Below are 7,241 nucleotides of genomic sequence, written 5' to 3' on the forward strand. Positions count from 1 at the left end.
TTAGATAAATTTTTTTTCCTGACTTTATTCAGTTAAATTAAAATGATGGCTAGATTCAAGATCAGTGGATAGGCAGTGAGAACGAATGGGGAAAAAATGAAATTCTTAAAATAAATTGCTTGCTACAAGTTTCTTCTTTAGCTCCAATTACAATAAACACAAAGGAAAACCGAGGCCTATAAGCCATCTGTGTGTGCATAACCTCAAGGCTGGCAATGACAAGCTAAGTTAACAAACAAAAATCTGCCAAGGGGGGTTAACAACTGCTGACAGTGTGGTGAATGCTGCGGCAGGTGATACTCATCAGATATGGCAACAGCAGAAAGTATTGAAAATTTAAGTTTCCAGGCTCAGAGTGAAATGAGAAAAAAATAAAAAGGCCAATGGAAGCTTTCTTTTGTTTAGTCAAAGCCAGGCATATTTCGGAGCAAAATAAAGGCAGTGAGCTTTTCAAAATTTTAAATAACTATTTAAGGGTTACTATTTTATGGCAAAAATTGTGCTAAGAGTACAAGGAATCAATTGCTTTCAGGGCCAGATGTGTTCTCCCTTCATGTTTCAGGGTGGATCAGGCACTGTGGCTTACTGGCTTAAAGCAATGGTGTTCCAGTTTCGGGATCTAGATTTCATCTTCCCTGGAACGTCACAGCATCAGTGATATATAATTCAGTTGCAGTCTCCCAATACCTCCAAAGTCACCTACAGCTCACCACCACCTCACTGGTGATCAGTCCCTTCTTTCTAGGAAAAGAAAACTGTACTTCTCTGACATGACAAATCTCAGCAATGTGTGCTTTATTTTTAGATATATATGTATGTTTTAGAGTGGAAAAGGCCGAAGATAATGCATAATTATTTTTTTTTAACCAGGGGTAATTTTCCACATTAGTGTTTTTAATTTTTTCTTTCTTTTTCCCTCCTATTGGAAATTACTCAAACAAATGGGTCCCTCCTGGTTCACATGTATGCAGTAGATTCTTGTTGGTTAAGAGCTCTTTGTACAGCTGTTGTACAAACAATAAAATACCTAAAAGCAGGGGATTGAAAACAATTAGTGCAGTCTTGTTAAGTTGCAGAGAAAAAGACAGCTTGATTCAAAGTTAGCTTTTATCCCTGTATTCTCCATTTTTTTTTCCTCTGGGTAGTTTGTGTTAAGTATGCAGTTTTTAGGTATTACACATGGACATTTTGATGTTTCATCAAAAGCTATAAATGACAAAAGAGGACAGAAATAATAATGAGGAAAGACTATTAACCCCTTTATGTTAACAAGAAAAGAGATTACAATTGGAACAACCAGTTCACCAGTGAATATATTCTCAAATCTGTAAGAGTAGGAATACCCCAGAGGAAAAATGTTGTGGAATAACTTCCTCCCCAGAAAACCCCACCAGTGAGGGTGCTAGATGTGGCAAAAGTGCTGTGTTATATAGCCACAGCTGAAGAAAATTCTGAGCAGGTAAATGTGTAATTTAATGAGTGATTTGTCTTTCCTGTGGGGAAAATAATAATTTTGCAGTGAGATTGCTCTAAAGGTTACATATACATTGACAATGTTGATGCAGAAAGTACAGAGCCTTTATCCATATAAAGATGTGTTTGAAGATTTGGGCTCTACAAAAGGCATCAAATTAAAGTTCCTCAGCTTGTGAAGTGCTCACCTCTCAGAGCACCATTAGTATTAAGGGAGCAGATTAAACACAATTTAGATCACATTGAAAGACTAAAGTCAATTTAGCAGGTATATAACCATGCATGATAATGGTCTCTAAATCTACAGCAACAAGGTGAGGATATGCTTGGATATGCAGGATAAAATGTGAAACTAAAATAATTTCCTTTGAGGACTATAAAAGAAGCAATGATGAGGAGACAAATTTTAGATGCTAGTTTGTTTAAGTATGTAAATTCAATGGACTGATCTAGAAGGGAAATAAATCTGATAGCAGTTTTATATATATCTGGTCTGCAGGGTATTATGAACTTGGCCTTTGTTGGAGTAAATGGCTTATTAGCTGAATAGTGTAGTATTTCATTATTATTTCCATGATAGCAACATGCAGATGCAATATGGGGGTCACATGAAAATCTTTTTCAAAAAAGCATGTGATCTTCCAGCCTCCTCCTCCTCCTCAAAGCTGTAAACCAGCTGGTTATTTTGTTTGGTGGGGTGTGGAGGCATGTATGTGTGTGTATGTGTGTGTGTGTGTGTGTGTGTGTGTGTGTGTGTGGTGGTTTCTTTTTTTTTTGTTTGGGTTTTTTTTTTTTTTTTTGTTTTTTTTGTTTGTTTTGTTTTTGTTTTTGTTTTTCTGGTGCTAGTTTCTTATCTGTTGCCCATTATGTGCAAAAGTGCATAAGAGACTCCCAGGGGAGAGGAAGCTTTAAATTGCAGGGAGGTCGCATTGTGGATGAGAGTGTGTAGTGATCTTGGCAACACATGGTTCCAAAGAGCATTGAAAACATGAAGAATAAAACTCATAAAGACTTCAAATTTACATAGTGCTGGGATAGCAGGTGGGCTTAGAAAAACAAGCAAGCAACGCAGCTGCCTATGGAAGTCTTGTCTGAATAAGTTGAAAAGTTTCCAAATTCATTTGTATGGCACAGCCTGACAGTTTGCCCTTACAGGCACAAGAAAATATGTGATTAAGCACTTAATGTTCAGTCTCATCTGAGTAATGAAGACACTTAACTTTTGCCAGAATCTTAGGGAGGGGGTTGAGGCAGAACCTTAAGAAGAGGGGAAAAGGACACATCGAAGGAAAAATTAATCTATGGCTGCACCTTTCCTTTCCAAAAGACCTAAACAAAAAAAAAAAAAAAAAAAAAAAAAAAAAAAAAAAAAAAAAAAAAAAAAAAAAAAAAAAAAAAAGAAAAAGTAAAGATGTAAGTAAGCTGTCTTTGCAGGGAGTTATTGACACTACTGCTTTTGCCTGTGAGTTGCCTTTGCCACCCTGTTCAGTGGGACTCCTGTCACGAAGTGGAGCTCCACTACCACCTTCTGTAGGCCTTTCATCATCCCTGATGGTTCAGCCATCAAGGAAACTTTCCCAGATCAGCCTCCCAGTCCAACTGCCTCCTTTCTCTGTGGCCCACACTGCTGTGCAGCTGGTACCACCTCCACAAAACACAGTCTGGAGCAACAAGTCCTTAGGCTCTGCCCAGCCCCCTAATGTCACATCTTGTGATCCTATCAGTCGTGAGCAGTCAGTGAGCAGTCTCCTCACCAAGAGTTTCGTGTTTAATGGGATGTGTGGTAACCAGCTTTAAGGATTGCAAGAGCCTGCTGTGTGTCAGCTTTCTGAGCCCACAAAAATGCGGCATTTTCAGAGACTCCTCATTGACCTAATGGGTCAATATTACCTGCTATTGAGAGTTAATGGAAGTTTTCTTTTGTTCATTTCTGAAATAGTGCACTTTGAAAATAGCATAAAAACTGGAGTGTTCTTTCATAGGCTGAAAAAAGAAAAAGCCATGGTGGGAAAAATTAATTGTAATCCTCTTTTGGGAGGGCCAATAAAATCGTAGGGTTGGACTAATGTTCACCTGGCATAAGACTCCTGTTGATAGCTTCAGTGAAACAATTAAAACATGGCTCTAAGTCCATATGAGCATTCTGGTGTAGCTGTGTTGCTCTAGTTTTTATGCTCTGCCAATGTCCATGTTTTAATATGTGTTTTAACCTCCTGTGCTGTTGATATAAATCTTATCTCTTACAAAAAGGGTGGAAAAGCTCCAATAGTGTGAATTAACATCCTGATTCAGTTATGTAGTAAACTGTGGGCTTCATTGGATGTAGTAGTAGTTGTGTTGTAGCAAATGGGATTTCTTGCAAGCACCAAATTAGAAATGTGCTTAAATACCTTGCTGAATTTCAGTCTGACTTTGCATATTGCACTCTTCCTAATAAACAGTGCTGTATTCTATGTCAGGGTGTTGCATGCCATAAGTAACCCATTGTCACCTGCAGTAAACTGAGCAAAATTGCAAATGTAAAAACTGTACAGAAGGCAGGGAGTTAATTAAGGGCTCTATCAGGTGTTTTATTTTGATCAGGACACAAAATTAAATATAGGTTGCATGGCACATTAGTGTGTCTGTCAAAGACAGTGGCTTTGACCAGGCAATTAAAGGGAGCAAAATAATCTAAATGAATTTTTAAATTGCTTCTTCCAGTCATTAAGCACAGTTATCACATCCATATTTTGTAAATGTAAAACACTGAAGTTCTCAAAAGTCTATTCTCTGCAGTAGTTTTTATTGATGATCCATCTCAGCTTCATTTCCTAACTGAAAACCCTTGTCGGTCAATTTTTTCCAGCATAACACTATTTGGTTGGGTAGTTATTAATCCTGTAATTGTTCATGGCATGCCAAGAATAATTCAGATAATTATTACAATATGTCTTACTTTGCCATGCTTCTATATGTCAAAATGGCTTCTATACATATTGGAAAAAATCAGTTTTCTAATTTAACTGAAGATATAAAAATTGATTATTAATTCCCTAAAAAATGGAGACCTGCTTTTTTTTCCTCTCTGCCCCACACATAATCTCTACTGATCTGGATACATTTTTGACAAATATTCTGCTGCTAACTTTAATTGATCCATGAATAACACTGTGCAGCAAACCTAGGAGTGCTACCCTCACTCAGCATTAGTTTCAATTATAGGACAACTATAGCAGAGCATGTTGGATCCTAATAGAATAAGACTTCATTTTTTCCAGTTCCTCTTAGATCAAAAAAACCCAAAACTACTTGAAATGGTGATATTAAGAGGTTGATTATACTTGCAAAAAGAAAACTTGTTCCATACGTAAGTAGTCTATTAATTAAATGATATAATGCATTAAAAATACATTTTTATGCATAAAATGCACTATATTTAATTCTCTACTGGCGAATTCCCATCAATAAAGTTCAGTTTGTTTATCTTTGCTTTTTTCACATTTGACAATATGTCTGATGTCACTGAAGTCAATCTCCAATCTCTCCTTGGCCTAATAAAAAGAAAACCAGACTCTTATGTATTAAAATATCTTTTTAGTTCACAATAAATGCAAGAAAATTGAAAGCACAGTGAGTATCACAGTATTTGCTGTTTTATTGTTCTCATTAGCACATTTCCATAGTACAAAATTCTTAAATTGTATTCTGTTGGGGCAAAGAAGATCCTGAGCTCCTAATTAATGAACCACTGTGTGTACACTGACTAGAAAAGTATTTTACACAGTGGAGTTCCATGCTGTGAAATATTGAAGCAAGACAGGATGTGTGAAAATGAGAACCACATAAAAAGTCAGTAACTTTTATTCTTGTGAGAATTGTCCCAGAACATTGTTCTCACTGTGAATTTCCTCCAAAAAAAGATGGCTCACTCAAGGTTTCATATGTTGTTTACGTTCCGCACAGGGACTTATCCGGAGATTTAGCAAACAATTTTGAGAACTTTCTGAGTGGAGATGTATTATCTTTTGTCGTATATAGCTCTGATGCTAAAGGACGAGGAAATGTAGAACAGTCTGAAAGAACAAATAGCCTCAAAATTAGAGATTAAAACCAATGGAAAAATCCTGTTGTTGTGGCAACTGTTGCTTTTACTGATAATGGAGAACTGATACTGATAACTGGGGGTACTCCAGAACTCGAGTGATTAATTTGCCTGATCTAGAGTCAGTATTGGTGTTTATTCTGCTCTAAGGAAGGCATGTGACTTTCAGAATTCAGTCAGTTTCAATGATCATATTTTTGTGGGGTGAAATCTGCTACTTCCCAAAACCATTTGAACCTCTTGGTTGAGTAATTTTTGGAAAAATCTTTGCAATTCGCACTCATTTTTGTCACACACAGACAGAGACTTGAGACGTCTCTGTGATTTATCTGAACAGTGCAGCTCCTCTGAGTCTTAAAAATTGGATGGTAAAGGCTTTAATCTAAGACTTTGTTACATTTTTAACTGATAGCTCCAAGTGTTGTCACATTGGGAACCACTGTCATGATATTTTGGTGTTTATTGTTGTGAACAGAAGCAAATACAGCAAAACACACTAACTCTCAAACAGAACAAAACAGAAAAGTCTAATGCTGCAAACTGCAAAAACCATTAGGAACACAGCTCAAGAAACAGAGAGCCATGAGAGCAGTCTGCCTCTAACTGAGCATAATTCTAAATTAGGCATTTGAAATGCTGCAGTGTCTAGACACTGTAAATGCAGTGGTTAAGTTACTTGTGTTTATTTTCCCTCTCAGACTTGTAATGGGACTACCATTCAGTGCTCACTTTTCCATTTGGGTAATTCTATTTTTCTCTTTTTCTTTTTATTTTCTAACAAGGAATGCTGTGTTCTAGCACAATGTTCAGGGTTGGGATGATGCAGATCTACAAATGCATATAATCCTCAGCATCATGTACCACGGATGCTCTTACTCATTGATAGGAACTTATAAAGTAAGAAAGAGCACTCTTTGGAGCACTTTGAAAGGAAGCTAGCTGGAGAACAGGAGAGAGGTATTTCATTCTTCTAGGCTTATTGATCCTTTCATACCATTTTCACCTCTAAACTGAATAAAAAGGCCTAAATTTGTACATTTCTCATGAAATTATGACAAAAGCAGGTATTCTAAACTGTTGAGCATTACAGATTTTCTTTTTTGGCTATCAAGATATGTAACTTCAAATAATATTAGAAAGTAATGCAGTTAGTAAGCACAGAGAAACGTCACAGCAGACAATATTCTATGTACAATCATATAATGATATAACTTATGACTTGCTTTAATAGCAGTTTAATATTCAATATTTTAAAAATTATTGTAGAAAATTAAATGAATGCAAATGTCTAAAAAATGGTTCATGAAATTCGCAAATTTTAGATACAGTAGAAACTAATGAGAAAGTTAGAAAATGCTGTATGTTTTCCTATATGTTTCTTTGCAAACTATGCTCCCATAAAAGAGTTCAGTTTAAACAAAAACATGTTCACAGTTCAAGCCAAAGAGCAGTCAGGTCAAATAAGATTCTCGTTAGAAGTACCTACTGTAATCCCTGCTTCAAACTGATCATGTTTCTTCCATGAAAAATCCTTTATTATGGAAGCAAATTGAAAACTAGGAGACAGTCCATCTCATGCTCTGTTTGACTGGGATTCAGCATCCATTGGTTTCATTGTGCCAAACCAGTGTCTTAAGGCTGTGACAGAGTGGACATGAAAATGTTCACATCTGTAATTTCTGTT

The sequence above is a fragment of the Melospiza melodia genome, chromosome 2 (assembly GCF_035770615.1).
Source record: "Melospiza melodia melodia isolate bMelMel2 chromosome 2, bMelMel2.pri, whole genome shotgun sequence".
Classification (NCBI taxonomy): domain Eukaryota; kingdom Metazoa; phylum Chordata; class Aves; order Passeriformes; family Passerellidae; genus Melospiza; species Melospiza melodia.